Here is a 20,477-nt window from a genome sequence, read left to right as displayed (position 1 = left end):
TTGAAAAGTGAGAAAGGAAGTCAGTCATGTAAATAACAGGAGGAAAGTGTCACATTTGCCAACACCATGAGACGGAAAGGGCTTCCCTGATGGCTCAGTTGGTAAAGAATTCGCCTGCAATGCGGGAGACCCCAGTTCAATTCCTGGGTAAGGAAGATCCCCTGGAGAAGGGATAGGCTACCCACTCCAGTATTCTTGGGCTTCCCTTGTGGCTCAGCTGGTAAAGAACCTGCCTGCAATGCAGGAGACCTGGGTTCCATCCCTGGTTTGGGAAGATCCCCTGGAGAAGGAAAAGGCTACCTACTCTAGTATTCTGCCTGGAGAATTCCATAGACTGTATAGTCCATGGGGTTGCAAAAAGTCAGACGTGAATGAGTGACTTTCATTTCATTCATTTCACTTCATGAGACGGTGCCATGGGGGAGGTTTGGGATTCACTGAGATCAGTGTGTTTGGAATTTAGGCTAGAAGTAGGAGAAGGTAAAAAGTCAAGAGGGACATAGCCAGGAGCCAGGTCTCATATTATGTACTGAAAATACACTTGACTTTATATAATGTACTGGAAATAAATTGCATAAAATCTTCTTAGCTGTTGGGAATATGTAGAAAAGAAAGTGAGAAAAGATTGTAAAAGTGTGGCTTATAATAAATAGCTAAGAAACATGATAGTATGTGTTATCAGTTGGGCTTTAATCAAAGAAGTAGCATCGCTGTGATGCATGCCGTGGAATGGAGTTATTAAAAGATGTGTGTGTGTGTGTGTGTATGTGTGTGTGTGTGTGCGCACACGTACACGCAGGCACTCAGTCACATCCAACTCTTTGTGGACCCATGGACTGTAGCCCACCAGGCTCCTCTGCCCATTCATTTTCAAGAATACTGAAGTGAGTTGCCATTTCCTTCTCCAGGTGATCCTCCCAAACCAGGGATCAAACCACCTCCCTTGTGTCTCCTGCACTGGCAAGAGGACTCTTTACCACTAAGCCACGTGGGAAGCCCACAAGATTACATCTTGGGAAATTACTAGAAACTGGTTAAGAGGACTACATTAAATTATTGCCTTTGTCGCTAGTGTTGAGCTAGCAGTGAGGGAGAGGAAGGACAAACTGGAACCTCCCACGGGTTTACCCCTGCCTCCACCTTGGATGATGTGAAGTGACTGTCAGGTGCATGCGCATCTGGCCCAGAGCTCAGAACAATCAAAGGAGAAGAGGTCGGAGATGGTTAGCGGTGTGTCTGGATGATGCCCTGCACCATCAATATGAACCAGTGTATCGGCCACAGTATCCATCTGAGGCATGTACCCTACACTGATCTGCACGGTGTTTAGCTGGCTGCTGCCCCATTTCCACTGCCTAAATCTCCTGTAAGTTTCTCATGTTCCAATCTGGAAACCACACAAGCAAGGGAATTTGGGCAAAGTAGCTGCCCTTTAGCAAAATTTTGCGCAGAACAAAGCCATTGCACTAAGCTAGCCCCCCTCCCCCCAAAAAAAGTCCTGATATAGAGAACAATTGTAATTAGATGGGTAAACTTTTGCGGTGGTAGCTGTGTATGAGTTCATCTGTTTGGAGGGACTTGTTCTGATGAAAAAAAAATCTGACTCTCACATACTTTGTTCTCTCTTCAAATTTCATTGGAAGACAAATTCTCATGTTCACATAAACTTTTGTTTTGATAACATATGGTGCTGTTAATAAGCTAAAAATTGACCTTCGTAAAGTCTTCACTTTGAGCTCCAAGAAATGGAAGGTAAAACTTTAAATGTCATGTTTAAGAACACACAAGATGAAATCTGAAAAGCTATCATATTTGGAACAATCCATAGGCCCAGTGGTTTTCAAATAATGTCTGTTCTCATGGATGGGAGGGTCCCTTTATGTAGAATATAAAAATAAGGAGAGAGAAAAGCCTAATAACTCTGATTGAGGCAAATGTAGGGGATTGATTGGCACCTGTCCTTTCCCCTTCTGGAGCCCCTGAAAGGACTCTTACAGAATAAGCAGAATACAAATATGAGATCTCTCAACGTTGCCTCTGTCGCATTCTCTCTCCATTTGAGCCAAGACTTAGTACCTCGTTTGTAGCCTCAAGATACAGGCAGCTATTACACAGCATGCAAATGGAAAATGGAAGTTTCTTTGAAGATTCTAAGTGGAGAGAAGGAAAATTGTTAGTCCTGCACACCAATGGCAATGTTGCATTAAAATACTCTTTAAGGGATGGGAGGCAAGAGAAGGGTCAGAGATTGGGAGGTACAAACTACTATGTACAAAATAAATAAGCTACAAGGATATATTTATTGCTAGACACAGGAATACAGCCAATACTTTCTAATAAATTTAAAAGAAGAATAACCTCTAAAAATATTGAATCACTATGCTGTACATTTGAAACCAATATAATTAACTACACTGAAGTTTAAATGGAGAAGGAAATGGCAACTCACTCCAGTATTCTTGCCTGAAGAATTCCATGGACAGAGGAGCCTGGAGGGTACAGTCCATGGGATCACAGAGTCATATAAGACTGAAACAACTCGGCATGCACACATGCAGTTCAATTTTTAAAATGCCCTTTAAGCAGTTTTCCTTCAGATTATCTCTGCCTTACTTCCCTTTCATCCTTTGCAACATATTTCCTCTCAAAATTCCTTTTATTGTCCTGAATAATAACTGTATTTATTAAGAACTTAGTGCAATAAATACCTGCCATTAGTTTTAAGCTATCCTTCTAAATAGTAATGTATGTGTTAGTCACTCAGTCGTGTCCAACTCTTTGTGACCCCACGAACCATAGCCCACCAGGATCCTCTGTCCATGGAATTCTCCAGGCAAGAATACTGGAGTGGGTAGCCATTCCCTTTCCCAGGGGATCTTCCTGACCCAGATATTGAATCTAGGCATTCTGCATTGTAGTTAGATTCCTTATCATTGGGCCACCAAGGAAGCCCTTTAAATAGCAATAGCAATCATTTATTGGATGTGGCTGCCATCTATGGGGTCGCAGAGTCAGACACGACTGAAGCGACTTAGCAGCAGCAGCAGCAGCATATTCCAGGCACTGTACTAATGGCTTTACATGAATTTATCCCTTTGTAGCCTCAAAACAGGCCTTCACTGGTAGCTCAGTTGGTAAAGAATCACCGCATGAAATGCAGGAGACCCCAGTTTGATTCCTGGGCAGGAAGATTCCCTAGAGAGCTGATAGGCTACCTACTCCAGTATTCTTGGGCTTCCCTGGTGGCTCAGATGGTAAAGAATCCACCAGCAATGTGGGAGACCTGGGTTTGATCCCTGGGTTGGGAAGATCTCCTGGAGGAGGGCATGGAAACCCATCTAGCGTTCTTGCCTGGAGAATCCTCATGGACAAAGGAGCCTGGTGGGCTACATTTCATGGGGTTGCAAAGAGTCAGACACAACTGAGCAACTAAGCACAGCACAGCACAGCCTCAAAACAATTCCATAAAGTAGTTACTATCATTTGCCTGTATGTTATAGACAGGGAAGCTAAGGCAAAAAAAGTTTAAGCAATTTGTAAATGGTTATTCAGGTAATTCAGGTAAGGCCTTACAAATAGCTGTGAAAGAAAAGAAGCGAAAAGCAAAGGACAAAACGAAAGGTATAAGCATCTGAATGCAGAGTTCCAAAGAACAGCAAGGAGAGATAAGAAAGCCTTCCTCAGTGATTAATGCAAAGAAATAGAGATTCCTCGGGCTTCCCTGGTGGCTCAGAGGTTAAAGCGTCTGCCTGGAATGCGGGAGACCTGGGTTCGATCCCTGGGTCAGGAAGATCCCCTGGAGAAGGAAATGGCAACCCACTCCAGTACTCTTGCTTGGAGAATCCCATGGAGGGAGGAGCCTGGTGGGCTAGAGTCCATGGGGTCGCAAAGAGTCAGACACGATTGAGTTAGTGACTTCACTTTCACTTTCACTTTCAAGAAAATTAGAGATACCAAGGGAACATTTCATCCAAAGATGGGCTCGATAAAGAACAGAAATGGTATGGACCTAACATAAAAAGAAGATATTAAGAAGAGGTAGCAAGAATACACAGAAGAACTGTACAAAAAAGAGCTTCACGACCCAGATAAGCATGATGGTGTGATCACTCAACTAGAGCCAGACATCCTGGAATGTGAAGTCAAGTGGGCCTTAGAAAGAATCACTACGAACAAAGCTAGTGGAGGTGATTGAATTCCAGTAGAGCTATTTCAAATTCTGGAAGATGATGCTGTGAAAGGGCTGCACTCAATATGCTAGCAAATTTGGAAAACTCAGCAGTGGCCACAGGACTGGAAAAGGTCAGTTTTCATTCCAATCCCAAAGAAAGGCAATGCCAAAGAATGCTCAAACTACCACACAATTGCACTCATCTCGCATACTAGTAAAGTAATGCTTAAAATTCTCCAAGCCAGGCTTCAGCAGTACATGAACCATGAACTTCCAGATGTTCAAGCTGGTTTTAGAAAAGGCAGAGGAACCAGAGATCAAATTGCCATCATCCACTGGATCATGGAAAAAGCAAGAGAGTTCCAGAAAAGCATCTATTTCTGCTTTATTGACTATGTCAAAGCCTTTGACTGTGTGGATCACAATAAACTATGGAAAATTCTGAGAGAGAAGGCCATACCAGACCACCTGACCTGCCTCTTGAGAAATCTGTGTGCAGGTCAGGAAGCAACAGTTAGAACTGAACATGGAACAACAGACTGGTTCCAAATAAGAAAAGGAGTATGTCAAGGCTCTATATTGTCACCCTGCTTATTGAACTTCTGTGCAGAGTACATCATGAGAAACGCTGGGCTGGAAGAAGCACAAGCTGGAATCAAGACTGTCGGGAGAAATATCAATAACCTCAGATATGCAGATGACACCACCCTTATGGCAGAAAGTGAAGAGGAACTAAAAAGCCTCTTGATGAAAGTAAAAGACGAGAGTGAAAAAGTTGGCTTAAAGCTCAATATTCAGAAAAATAAGATCATGGCATCTGGTCCCATCATTTCATGGGAAATAGATGGGGAAACAGTGGAAACAGTGGCAGACTTTATTTTTTGGGGCTCCAAAATCACTGCAGATGGTGACTGCAGCCGTGAAATTAAAAGACTGTTACTCCTTGGGAGGAAAGTTATGACCAACCTAGATAGCATATTCAAAAGCAGAGACATTACTTTGCCAACAAAGGTCCGTCTAGTCAAGGCTATGGTTTTTCCAGTGGTCATGTATGGATGATAGAATTGGACTGTGAAGAAAGCTGAGCACCGAAGGATTGATGCTTTAAACTGTGGTGTTGGAGAAGTCTCTTGAGAGTCCCTTCGACTGCAAGGAGATCCAACCAGTCCATCCTAAAGGAGATCAGCCCTGGGTGTTCTTTGGAAGGACTGATGCTAAAGCTGAAACTCCAATACTTTGGCCACCTGATGCAAAGAGTTGACTCATTGGAAAAGACTCTGATGCTGGGAGGGATTGGGGACAGGAGGAGAAGGGGACGACTGAGGATGAGATGGCTGATGGCATCACTGACTTGATGGACATGAGTTTGGGTGAACTCCCGGAGTTGGTGATGGACAGGGAGGCCTGGCATTCTGCGATTCATGGGTTGCAAAGAGTCGGACACAACTGAGAAACTGAAGTGAATTCAAGTAATTCAGATGGTTAGACAGCATCACCAACTCAGTGAACATGAGTTTGAGCAAACTCCAGGAGGTAGTGAAGGACAGAGAAGCCTGGTGTGCTGCAGTCCATGGGGTCGGACATAACTTAGTGACTGAGAAGCAGCAACAACCATAAGAGAGCCAGGACACACATTTCAGGCTAACTTCAGGCTAACTTCTTCCAACGAAAGATAATTACCAAGAGATATTTTGTTATTGATCACGGTTTTTGAAAACCTTATGCATCACCAACCAGAAAATATGATCAAAGTATCCACCGAACAAAACCAGTCACCTCATGGGAACTGGGGAGAAGGGGATTACAATGTTTATTGAAGAAATGTTTGGGCGGCCAAAAAAAATCCAATCATTTTTTTCTTATGGAAAACTATGAATGAACTTTTTGGCCCACCCAATGCAATTATTTCCTATGATGTTACAGCTGTTTGAAAACCACTAATCTGATTTTCATTTGTAAAAATCAAAATGTTTCATCAGCAACCATTTATTAAACTGAGTAGCTATATTTTCCAAAGATTTTTGCAACATCTCCCACCCCATAGATGCTATTACAATGTGACTTTGATGTCCCGCCCATAAAGAAACAAGATATGTTTTATCGTCCTTAATCTAGGTGGGCTTGTGTAACTATGATTACAGTAATATTATGCCTCTTTCATGGACAACTTTGACTTGGTTCTGGGGGCACTTGCTCTTGGAAATCAGCTGGCATTCTGTGAAGAAACCCAGAGTGATTCACCTAGACAGCCCACGTAGAATGGCTATACATGGGCTGGTTAATAGTGATCTGAGAGCCCAATTAACAGCCAGTGTCAACAACCAGACATGTGACTGAATATGCCTCTGGATGGTCTCTGTCTTGAATGTTCAAGTCAGCCCTCGTCTTTAAGAATATCCAACTGAGATTTCTGATACAGAGACAAGCAGTACAGGTTATATCTTGTCCAAACTCCTGACCCACATCTGAGCAGGATGCCACGGGTGTTTTATGCCACAGAGTGGTGTTGGCTGAAACCTACAATGAGAAAAGAGGTTCAAAGAAGAAGTGAGACTCATAAGCCTTAGAACCCACACTCAGTATGCTCTCCAAAAGTTAATTGAATTCAACAGCAGCATAGCAACAAAAGCCAGTACATCTTGATAGACTACAGTACTTTCTCCAATTAGACTGAAAAGTAATGAAAAAACAATTTTAAAAAGGAGATTTTTGCTCTAGCAGTTATTAAAATTCATAGTAGCCAGGAGTTTTAAAATATACAAAATATGCTACTAGTTTCTTAAAAATAGTTTTCTCTCATGAATAAGTTAAATATTCTTCCAAAATTTAATTTATACTTTCACAGTATTTTTTTAAATCTTTTTTGAAGTATAGTCACTTTACAATGTTGTCTTAGTTTCTGCTGTACAGCAATCTTGACTTTTTGCTTTCACTCTATGTGCCTTCTATATTGATTTTGTCTCTGTATTCTGTATATTCCATCTTTTCCAGTCAAGAAGTCTTACCTGGCTTTCTTTTCTGGCCTGTGTAGGAAATACGTGTAGCAAAACCAGTTTTTCAAACCTGGCATCTTTCTGGGTAACAGATTCTGCTCTACTTCCCTGTCCCCATTGAGAATCACTGCTTCATGGCACAGCTTCAGAAATCATTTTTATACTTGTAAAAAGATAAATACTAGCTTACTCCACATCCAAATTATGATGATATTCTAATTAGTTGAATCCAAATTAGCCATCTATTATTCTCTCTCAAATTGCCTGTCATCCTCTACTATTTCTGAACAAACATCAATTGTGCCAATGTCTTGAGCAGTGTCAATCTAAACTGAACTGGTTCCAACTTCTTTAATATCATCACCAACTGTCTTATTAATTAATTAATGATGCTGTGAATAATAAACTACTAGTGTTGTTAAACCAGGCAAAAAGCAGTAGGCATGCAGCAGCAGCAGTCGCTCTAGCATACCAGAGCATCTATCTACTGGCTAGAAGAAGGTGAACATTCCCACCAGGCATTAGAAAGAGCAAGAACATAAAATAATAATTCATCACAACTGGGGACAACATTGCTGATTAAAGTCATTGGAGGTGAGACAGGTTATTAGAGTGGATTCTCTTCAAGTGAAGGCCAATGTTTCCTCCTACCAATAGTGTAATGAGGGATATGACTGACTCTTCTCATGTTTGCTTAGAGCACCTCTCAGAAATTGGGTATAAGTGTAGTTCATTGGACAAGCCACACAATAAATAGGTTTTACCGTCTGTTCTGTCAGCTTTATGATGCTGAAAGTCAAGGTAGAACAAGAAGAGTGAGGACTGGGGATAAAATAGAGAGAGAAATATGAGAACAACAAAGCCATCCTTGTTGAAAAGAGCTTTTACTCAAGAGTATTGAATGGCAGACTTATTTTTTTTCCCTCCTCTAGTCCAGGTGAACACAGTCTGAGGAGACAGTCTTTGCTTGAAATGATTGATGTTATTTCTTCGAGTTTGTCACCATTACCACAAGTATGACCTGGATTACTCTGTTTGCTCAGCTGTTCCTGGTCTGCTCCTCTTGCCTCAAACCAAGCGAAATGAGAGGCGCACAGATCATAGGATCCGTCGACTGCCTGATGGAGCCCCACGTTCAGGCCTCCCCCTCCTCTCCTCATCAATCTCCATTGTCCTTGCAAGAAGTTTTCCATTGGCAACAGTACATGCCACTCTCAAGCTGTACAATCCAGCAGTGTTTTCTGAGGATGCTGGCTTTCTGTGATTAAAGATCTCTTTGTTCATTCAAGGAAAGGGGTGAGGTAGGTTAGGGAAGGTGGTTGGCATTTTTTTAGGATCTGTTCTGCAAAAGGAACAATGCTTCTTTTTCTTTACATACATGATTATTATATTTGAATCTTGCAAAAATCTGTGAGTAGGTATCTTTTTTTCATTTCATAAATAAAGAAACTGAGGCTCATAAATGATGACTACTTTGTCAAGAGCTAATTAGGTTCTAGTAACAGAACTCTAATCTCCAAGAACACAGACAGAAAGCCATTGTGTACCCAGGGTCTAGTCTGACACCCGGCATACAGTAGGCACTAAAATATGTCAAGTAATTAATGCATGAATAAATAAATGAGTAAATGAAGTGGCAAGGCTAACATTTGTAGCCAGGACTCTGATCCCAAAGCCCATTAGATTCATGTGACTGACAAAAGAAAAGCAACACCATAAACTACAAAATTAATGTTCTTTGTGGGGTATAAAGAGAAATAGAATTCATTATGAGACAACCTCATTTGATGAACTTTTTGAGTTTTACATCTTTTTGATGTGCAGAACGAACATATGACTCACCATTTCTCATTTTTTATCTTTTGTGTTATTGTTTTTCTGTATATGGGGCTGTGGCTTGTTGTTAGACATCTGGGCAGAAGAGTTGAGCTAATGTTGTAAGTAAAACACTTAAATTAAAACTTCAAATATCTCCTCAACTTATAATTAAATGTACCATATGGTCCTATTTTACTGAAAGTCAGGGCCTAATTTAATGTTTTCCTTTTTCAGCAACAAATTTTATTGGCTTGTTCTCAATCATTTTTATGTTAAGAAAACAATTACAACCCAGGCAATATTTTGTGATTATTAGACAGAAACAATCTCTTACCTGGGGATAAAAATATTGGTTTTGGTGTAGATACATCATTACTTAAGATTATTCAGGAATAAAAATATAGTTGCTAAGCTTAATAAGTGTTATGTCATTGTATGAAAAGTTCGCACATTCCTCCAGGTTTCATCATCCAACTTTCTATTTAATTTGAATACAATCTGAAACAAAATGCTGATTTTTGCACAATTTAACAAATATAGTTAAGCATTACTTAAGGTGTCATAAAATGCCCAGTAAGCAAGTTGCAAATACAAGGACAATTCTTACCATCTGAAAAAGTTTCTATGCTCTTGTCAACTTTCCTAAATGAGGCAAGTGGGGTGTGCTAAGGGTGAATTAATTTTTAAAGAAAATAGCCTTTGAAACAGGTAATTCCAATTTTCTGTCCACCTTGTTCTAGACCTTCAGATATCTTCAACTATGGTCGAGTTAATCTAAGCCATCTTGCTTTTAAAAAGCCATAGTTCATAATCTTCCCCACCTAATATATTTTATGTACAACTTTTTCCAAACATTCAGTTCAGTTCAGTTCAGTTCAGTCGCTTAGTCATGTCCAACTCTTTGCAACCCCATGAATTGTAGCACACCAGTCCTCCCTGTCCATCACCAACTCACCCAAACTCTTGTCCATAGAGTTGGTGGTGCCATCCAGCCATCTCATGCTCTGTCATCCCCTTCTCCTCCTGGCCTCAATCCCTCCCAGCATCAGAGTCTTTTCCAATGAGTCAACTGTTTGCATGAGATGGCCCAAGTATTGGAGTTTCAGCTTTAGCATCAGTCCTTTCAAAGAACACCCAGGACTGATCTCCTTTAGAATGGATTGGTTGGATCTCCTTGCAGTCCAAGGGATTCTCAAGAGTCTTCTCCAACACATTAGTCTCCAACTAAATAGGTATCTGTCAATATGCCTTATTGCTTAAACTTCACAACTATTCATTTTAAAATGCTTGTTAGGCTTTCTCTGTTCCAAGGATAGCTTTTCTATCAAAGTAAAACAATCTCTTCCCTTCAGAAACACATAATCTAAGGTTGGGGTCCCAACGTTTTTGGCACCAGGGTCTGGTTTTGTGAAAGACAATTTTTTTCACAGACTTGAGGGTGGGGGTGATCTTGAGATGATTCAATATTGTATTCATTGTGCATTTTATTTTTTATTATTTTTACATTATGTTCACCTCGGATCATCAGGCATTAGATCCCAGAGATTGGAAACACATTTTCAAGGATCTCATAACCCCAGAGAGATAATGAAGATGTGGGGCAAATTGACTATATTGGCAGATGTAAAGGAAAATACTGTGCACAGAGGATTCACTTAGAGATGCTTGAAATTTGAATTGAAAACCAAGATTTAGAGTGAGTAAATAATTTACCCTCTGCCCACATTGAGAGGCTTCCCTGGTGGCTCAGACAGTAAAGTGTCTGCCTGCAATGTGGGAGACCAGGGCTCGATCCCTGGGTGGGGAAGATTCCCTGGAGAAGGAAATGGCAACCTACTCCAGTACTCTTGCCTGGAATATTCCATGGACAGTGGAGCCTTGTAGGCTACAGTCCATGGGGTTGCAAAGAGTCGGACACGACTGAGCGACTTCACTTCACTTCGCATTGTAGAATCATATGCACATGTATGAATAAATTCATAAAGTGGATCCAACTCCAGGTACTGACAATAGGAGTCATCAAGACAGTAAGTTGAAAAAGCAGGCTATATTCACCCAACAAATATTTATGTACCATGTACTCCTCTAAATTCTGAATATATCTAGAACCAACAAAGCCCATGCTCTCATGCAGCTTAAATTCAGCTAGAACACAATTCATGTAAAAAATAATTAAAAACTGTGTATGTGCCTATGAGTAATTCTATTCATATCAGTGAGTAGTAAGAGCCCTAGAGGACACTCATTATACAGCTAAGTGGTGGCCTCTGGACAGCAAAGTAGGAGTGAGGAGGCGGTGATGGCAACTTTGACATTGTTTTTATATTGGTATATTGTTTGAATATTTTGAAATAAAAATGTATTCCTGTCTCACTTGTACTTGAAAATAAAACAATAATGAGAAAAGTAAAGCAAAAGGAATAAGCAGAGAGAATGCATTTTGTACACAGGGGAAATTTTGAGCAAGATTTGAAGATGGAAATGAAAGCTAGCAGCTTGTCAGAGTTTACAAGGTATATGACCTGAGACTTCCCATAATCCCCAAATTGCCAACATGGTCAAGTTCTTCCTGATTCATGGATCCATAGAGAGACATGTGCCATTCACAGTGCATAACATCAAATCCTTAGTTTGCTACCATTTCAGTTTTCATTGTTTTATATCTCACCTGACAGACCTTAAAGAGAAAAGAAAGAAAGATTATCGGAATTCCCTGGCAGTCCAGTGGTTGAGATATTTTGCTTTCATTTCTGGGGTCATGGGTTCAATCCCTAGTCTAGAAACCAAGATCCTACAAGCTGTGTGGTATGGCCAAAATATAAAAATAAAATTAAATGTGTATAACACACACACGCACACATGCACACACCCATGGGCTTCCCAGGTGGCTCAGTGGGTAAAGAATCCATCAGCAATGCCAGAGACGTAGGTTCCATTACTGGATTGGGAAGATTCTCTGGAGGAGGGCTTGGCAACCCACTCCAGCATTCTTGCCTGGAGAATCCCATGGACAGAGGAGCCTGGCGGGCTATAGTCCATATGGTCTCAAAGAGCTGGGCATGACGAAAGCAACTTAGTGGGCATACACACACACTGCTGAGTAAATGACTGGCTTGGAACACGTGCCTTATAAGGAGCATCAGGAATGATTCAGATTCATAATGTGTACCAGTGATCATTCAGAAATAGTTGAAATGATTCATGTTGAACTTGCTAAGTCACATGCCCACTCTATTTTCAAAAAATGAGAAGAAGGTAGATTGTGTCTGGAAAGAGCATTCATTCTGATTCTACTGGGCTTCTGAAAGATTTGGAAGGCCTGACAGTAGGGTGGAAGCATGCAGGTACAATCAATAAATGGCCCGGTGCAAAAGCAAGTTAAAAAATGAAAAACTATGTCAATCAACCAGGCGATATTGCTGGACCACGCCATGTGTGGAAACACCTTTGTGTCAGTGTTGGAAAGGAAAACTCATGGATTTCTGTCTTTATGGTGTTACGTTTTGACCTTTTTGTTCTGGCATTATTGAAGAGTAGCATAGGACACAAGATTAGATTATGGTGATAAGCTTCCTATGTCTCTGATGAATGCAGAATTCTTTCCAGCAGCCAGTGGTCCATATGTGGAACTTTCTGGCACCATGTCAGGGGTGGAATAGTCTCTCCATAGTAAGGAAGTTCTGTCTCAGGGCTTACTGTAAGTGCTTTGAATATGGGAGCATCAAGCAGCCCTAGTAGGAAGCGCTCTCATTCATGAGACCAACCCAGGACATGGAAGGCTGCGAGCTACTCAGTGAGTTAAGTTCCAGTTCACTTTTTTTTTAATGTTTCTTTATTGTGGTAAAAGTCACACAAAATAAAGCATACTATTTTAACCTTATTTAACTGTACAGTTCAGTGACACGAAGTACAGACTTGGGTGGTGGCTGAGGGATGGAGGCTTTCCAGGCAAAATCCCCAGCAAAGCTGGACTTTTCTAGCTAGGAACTCTTTTACTAGCCAGGAGGAAAGCAGAGTCAGGGAGGCCTGAGGGCTGGGTGGGCCATCCCAGCTGCTCCACCGCCCACCTCAGAGCTCTCATCTCCTAGGGTGGAGGCAGAAGGCGCCTTCCTCTCCACAAACACATCACCCATCTCCCCAGTTTTTCACTTTTGAACTGAAACTATGTCCCCACTAAACACTAAATCTCCACCCCGACCCCACCCCTGGCCCCTGGCATATACCAACGTAAAATTCCAGTTCATTTTTACTCTGTGGGTGCGGAGGACCTTACATAAATATCTAAAATACATGTTCCTAGTTTTCTTGTGTCAAAATAAAGATGTTTGAACAGTTCCCGAAAGCTCAAAGTTACCATTTAGTCACCTTGCATATTTTACTTTATAGGAGTCAGGACTTTATGTTTATCTCCTCCCTTCAGTTCAATTCAGTCGCTCAGTCGTGTCCGACTCGTTGCGACCCCATGAATCAAAGCACACCAGGACTCCCTGTCCATCACCAACTCCCGGAGTTCACTCAGACTCACGTCCATCGAGTCCGTGATGCCATCCAGCCATCTCATCCTCTGTCGTCCCCCTCTCCTCCTGCTCTTAATCCCTCCCAGCATCAGAGTCTTTTCCAATGAGTCAACTCTTCTCGTGAGGTGGCCAAAGTACTGGAGTTTCAGCTTTAGCATCATTCCTTCCAAAGAAATCCCAGGGCTGATTTCCTCCCTTAAATCATCATAATAGATGCATTTTAAGGTTTTTAATAATTTTTGAGGAGATGTTTTTGAACTGTGGGACAAGTTTTACAGCCTTTTTAAAATTGACTTCACAATAGTTCCTCACATACAGTATATAGACAATTGGAAAACTGAGAAGACAGCATTTGAAAGGCACTTAGGAATATTGGAAAATCACCAAAAAATGGCACCTTAAATATTTATTCAACGTATTATCAAAACTGATTGGTACTTTATGAGCAATTCACCAAAGTTTAAAACATCCCTTATTTCCTCATTTTGTCCTCTCAGTTCTTATGCCCTATTCCCAGAATGTAAGGTATTTCTTTACCAATAATGTGTTATTTGAATATGCAACTGTCTCCTAATATTTTTTGTTCACCTTATCAACTCCAGCATTTCTATTCCTCACCAGCCACACACAAATGGTTGAGATAAGAGAACTGGAAGATCCATTACGTGCTTTGTTAGTATGTGAAGTTCCGATGTATAGGTCCATAATGAAAATAGACTGGAAAGTCACAGTAGTACACCACTGTGATAGCCTCGGATATGCCATTAAAATACTTCTTGCAGCTCAATTGGCCTATTTGCCTTCTCTTTTCAGATCAGATTTCAGATAATTTATATACAAAAACCCTTCACACAGCACATTTTCTTCTAGACGTAGAAACACTACTCACCTTATACATTTTCTTATAACAATACTTTACCCACAGAAATCTCCACAGTAACTTGAAATGGTTTGAACCTTTTTTGTTTTCATCATCCTGGTAGAGAACAAGTTTTAGAGCATGTGAAAAATAACATTTTGATGAAATTATAAAATACCTTTAAAGTTTGATTATGTAAGTCCTCATGAAAAAATTACCTTTAATAGTATAAGTATATATGTGCAAATATATAAATATAAACCACCAAGATCATACTACTGGTGAGAAAATGACTGTAAATCTTATTGAATATTTCTTTCTAAGATGTATCAGAATATTAATAGGGCTCTTATTTCATTTGTTTCAAAATCAGAATGTTAAGGAATTTCCTCTTCTTCAAGTGCAAAAAAATTTTTCAATAGCATGAAGATGATACTGCTCTTGCATAAAGTAGAATTTTAAAGCACTTTATCTTCACATTTATACAAGTAATATGCTTACTAATGAGCGAAATGACACAGAATATGAAAAGTTGATTTGACAGGACTACTGAGAACAGTAATAAATATTTGTTGCAAATCATAAGACAGACAGTCTTTGTTAAAAATTTCCCATGGACTAAAGTGAATTAAGCTAAATATCTGCATTTTGAATCAAGCTGAGAGGTGAGACACTTTCTCAAAACCTGGGGCCCCTTCTAGAATGAAAATTTTCACTTTGTGCATTCACTGATTAAAATTGGCAAAGTGTCTTTCACAACTGCTGTTTCAATTAATCTATGAATGTAGATGTAAGTATAAAAAGTAGAACAAGCATGTCAGGAGCCTTGACAAGTGCCCTGGGTTGAGCTGTTTTCTTTTTCCGTAAGGTCTTCTGATTTAACTTAGTCTCTGGAAAATAACTTTGTTTGTCAAGGGAAGCTTGTGCATAATTACATTTAAGTATCAATAGTTTCCTTTTTTGGAGAAGGCAATGGCACCCCACTCCAGTACTCTTGCCTGGCAAATCCCATGGACGGAGGAGAGCCTGGTAGGCTGCAGTCCATGGGGTCGCTAGGAGTCAAACATGACTGAGTTACTTCACTTTCACTTTTCACTTTCCTGCATTGGAGAAGGAAATGGCAACCCACTCCAGTGTTCTTGCCTGGAGAATCCCAGGGACAGGGGAGCCTGGTGGGCTGCCATCTATGGGGTCGCACAGAGTCAGACACAACTGAAGCGACTTAGCAGCAGCAGCAGCAGTTTCCTTTTTAGAGACACACGAAGATTATTCAATATTTTATTTACATACTTAAAATGGATTAGCATTGTCAAAAGAGCAGGTTTGCTGTACAGTGACTTTTCAGGAGCACTTTTAATGTCATTTTTTCAATTAAATGGGCATATATTATAAGCACTTACTATATGTAACAAACATGCAATAATAATATGAGAAGAAGAAAGAAATAGTCATAAAGATCAAGACCTAACACCAGTCCCAACATAAAGAATGTTTTAAAAATAGGAAAATTTTAAGAAGAACTGCCATGATTGCAAACTCAATTCTTCTCATGAATTAGAATTTCACAATGTAAATTCATTTTCCTTTAAGCTGTATGTATGCTTAAAAATTTGTGAAGAACCCTGTTATTTCTGTAGCTTGTTAGCTAACTGTCTCGAAATGAAGACTTTGTGGAAGCATATTTGGGCTTTCTCTTTATTCTCTGTGGTGCTTCCCGTGATATATGGAGTGAAAGTATTCATCCAGAAGTGAGGGTGCTTGCAACACATATTTATTGAGCACCTACTGTGTTCCAGAAATGCGGCATTCAGTTTTCAATTAAGTCATTTGCAACCTGGAATCTACCACTAGTTAATAATTTGAAATTAAAAATAAGTCAGCACACACAGGATATCCTGTCGTCGCTACTTTCATTCTCTCTAAATTAATGAATATTTGAATATAGCTAGATATCACTGAAATAATAAATTCCAGTTCTTATGCTATTGCAAATTACATCATTTGATCAAGAATCTTTGGAGGAAATGTGAATTAAAGTAAGCTGGGGAATGCATCTGTTTGCAGTAGGTGGCTCAGGATTATTTGAATACATTACTGATATTGTTTCCGATCAAATAGCTGTGATGATTACACAGGGCAGTTGGAACAATCCCATAGATGTTATCTTATAAACTTCACTGTGTCCAAATTGAGTTACTCTCCAATATTTTCTTTAATAGACTATAATGTATCTTTTCCTCATTTTCAGCAGCTATGTTTTGTCCCAGTGTGAATATGATCTAAGGATCGATTTCATTAATCTAGCCCTTTAACCATTTTAACCACTTAATTAAATCATCATGAAGTGTACTGCTTTCCTCTGAGAATAAGATCCCTTTCCTTAGCCTTTCTCCTCAACATACTAAATCTCTGAAATAGTCACCTTCGTGGTATTTGCTAAATGGTATATTTTCCAAATCTATTTTCTTTTCCTTAAGGAATTCTGTAATGACCAATCCAATACTTCCTCTAGGTCAGGTCAAATTGATAACAATGTCCTAAATTTGATTTATTATCTATTTTGCAAAAAACACAACCAAGACTTCTCCTTTCTTTGTTCCTGCCACCTCAAGCTGCATTGCAAGCTTTGGAAATTTCCCCACTATTGGATTTTAGGTTTCCTTTTTTTGTCATATGCTGACTTTCCAGTTAAGTATCTTGCTCTAAGCCTGTTTACATTGTGTTATAAATATGTTTGTCGCTCCTTGGTCCAGTAACCAAGTGACACAAATTTGTAGCTCCCCTGAAGCCACCGTTTCTCATTAAGAAAAAAGAATAACCTAAGTGAAATTAGATGACAGTATAGAAACTTAGTTTCACTTCTGAAAAAATGACTGTTCTTTTTTTTAGACTCTCTGTCTTAAGCTTTCTTTTCATAAACTGTATCTCTGAATTCATTTAAACACAAATAACAAAAATAGCCACAAAAATCAGTCATTTCAAGAAAAAAACAGTAATTACAATATCTGTAAATAGAGTACAATATTTTTGCCCCACACTTATCAACAATAATTTTTATCTATATAGTCTGGAGCGACGATGGCAATGTTCTCTGCCTGTCCTAGTCAGTGTGATAACGACTGCCCATATGTGGCTATTGAAGAATTGACATATGGCTTGTGTACACGAGGAACCAAATTTTTAACTGCACGTGATTTTAAATAATTTAAATGGACACATGTGGCTAGTGACTAGTATATTGGACAACACAGGTCTAAAATGTGAACATAATGGGCATTTTTGAAATCATTATTCAAATTATAATTTGGCATGTTATTTTTGTCTTTTAAACAGAAAGTCTAATCATTCTTTAACACAATCACAATAGTGTGTTTACCCTAAACATTCCTATGTGTCTTAAAAGGACAAATGTTTAAAAATTTATAATAATAGATCTTCACTCTATCACCAAATTTTCACAGCAACACTCTTAAGAACTCCTTGAAGCCTATTTTACAGATAAAGAAACTAAAACTTAAATACAGGGTACAGAATGCTTGCGGCTGGTGCACTGGGATGACCCAGAGAGATGATATGGGGAGGGAAGTGGGAGGGGGGTTCAAAATTGGGAAGTCATGTACACCCGTGGTAGATTCATGTCAAGTATGGAAAAACCAATACAGTTTTGTAAAGTAAAATAAAGTAAAATTTTTTAAAAAAAGAAACTAAAACTTAGAAAAGTCTTTTTCCTAAAGTCACACAATTTTAATATAGCAGAACCTACTTGGAATACTTATGCTTCCAATTCCAAGTTGCAATATCTTAAACAACTCTAATGTGAATTTTTACTGCCTGCTATTTTTCAGACTTTGCTTTGTAGACAATAGACAGAACTGAAAAGAAAATATTAATTTCCCCTGACACTAAGGAGAGGTAATATGAAAATACTACCCATCTTTTAAAAGATGCCTGCTCCTTGGAAGAAAAGCTATGACCAACCTAGATAGGATATTAAAGAGCAGACATTATGTTGCTGAGAAAGGTCCATCTAGTCAAAGCTATGGTTTTTCCAGTAGTTATGCATGGATATGAGAGTTGGACTGTAAGATAAGGAAAGCTGAGCAGCAAATAATTGATGCTTTCAAACTGTGGTATTGGAGAAGACTCTTGAGAGTCCCTTGGACTGCAAAGAGGTCCAACCAGTCCACCCTAAAGGAGATCAGTCCTGAATATTCATTGGAAGGACTGATGCTGAAGGTGAAGCTCCAATACTTTGGCCACCTGATGTGAAGAACTGACTTATTGGAAAAGACCCTGATGCTGGGAAAGATTGAGAGCAGGAGGAGAAGGGGACAATAGAGGATGACATGGCTGGATGGCATCACCAACTCAACTCAATGGACATGAGTTTGAGCAAGCTCTGGAAGTTGTTGATAGACAGGGAAGCCTGGTGTGCTGCAGTCCATGGGATTGCAAAGAGTTGGACAACTGAGTGACTGAACTGAAGTGAACTGAACATATTTTTAATAGCAAGTCCATCCAAAGGTCTAAATCTAAACAAATACATAAATTCAAATTCTGCACACATAGAGCTAGACACAAAGTCTAAAATAATAAGTATTTCTTAGAACTTCATTCCTTAGAAAACCTTCTTAATAGAAAATACCTAAACTTTCTCAATTTTAAGATTTTTAAACATCCTTTTACGTGCATTGATGAGATGGCAAGAAAGAAAGGAAAAGCTCCTACTGCTCAAAAGACACAAAAGTGCAAATCAGCAGAGACTGACAAGAATGGAGTTAGTGGGGTGGAGTCTTGGTGGGTGGGGTTGGAGGGTGCAGCTTTGCTAGTAACAAATGCTAATCTCCTGTGGTCCAGAGCTTTGCTACTCAAAATGTGATCCACAGAACAACATCAGCATCCACTGGCAACATGTTAAAAATTAGAAATCTCCGACCTTACTGGAAGGTGTGCTAGTCACTCAGCTGTGTCCAGCTCTTTGCGACCCCATGGGCTGTAACCCTCCAGGCTCCTCTGTCCATGGGATTCTCCAGGCAAGAATACTGAAATGGGTTGCCATTCCCTTCTCCAGAGGATCTTCCCAACCCAGGGATCGAACCTGGGTCTTGTACATTACAGGCAGATTGTTTACTGTCTGGGCCAGCAGGGAAGCTCCTGATGTGTCTTGGGGCCAGAATTAACATCACCCTATGTAGTCTGGAAACTTCTGAGATGAAGGTGGTTACAGGTTGTTGGTGACCATCAGGATACGTACTCAGTGTCTTAGTCGTGTTGCACTCTTCTGCAACCCTGTGGACTGCCACCAGGGCTCCTCTGTCCATGGGATTTTCCAAGCAAGAATACTGTAGTGAGTTGCCGTTTTCCTACTCCAGGGTATCTTCCTACCCAGGGATCAAATCCGAGTCTTCTGGGTCTCCTGCAATGGCAGGCAGATTGTTTACTGCTGAGACACCTGGGAAGCATAGGTAACTGGCATAAAGGAATAATGCACTTTAATGATATTGAAGCATAATGGACTTACAACAATATATTAGTTTCAGGTATATAACACAGTGACTCAATATTTTTGTATATTACAGAATGTTCACCATGATAAATCTAGTTAGCATCCATCACCATACAGAGTTATTACAATATTATTGACTATATTCCCTGTGCTATAAATTACATACCTGGAATTATTTATTTTGTAACTGGAAGCTTGTTCCTCTTTATTTCTCCCACCTATATCCTTCCTCTTGCTAACTCCCTCCTCTCTGGCAGCCATCAGGTAGTTCTCTGTATCTACATGGTTGTTGTTCAGTAGCTAAGTCATGTTCGACTCATTGAGACCCCATGAACTGCAGCACATCAGGCTTCCCTGTCCTTACTATCTCCTGGAGTATGCTCAGACTCAGGTCCATTGAGTCCGTGATACCATCTAACCGTCTCATCTTCTGTTGTCCCCTTTGCCGCCTGCCCTCAATCTTTCCCAGCATCACAGGCTTTTCCAATGATTTGGCTCTTGGCATCAGGTGGGCAAAGTATTGAAGCTTCAGTTTCAGCATCAGTCTTTCTAATGAATATTCAGGGTTGATTTCCTTTAGGATTGACTGGCTTGATATCCTTGATGTCCAAGG

This window comes from Capricornis sumatraensis, chromosome 10 (assembly GCF_032405125.1).
Source record: "Capricornis sumatraensis isolate serow.1 chromosome 10, serow.2, whole genome shotgun sequence".
Lineage (NCBI taxonomy): Eukaryota > Metazoa > Chordata > Mammalia > Artiodactyla > Bovidae > Capricornis > Capricornis sumatraensis.
Note: the sequence above shows the minus strand (reverse complement) of the source record.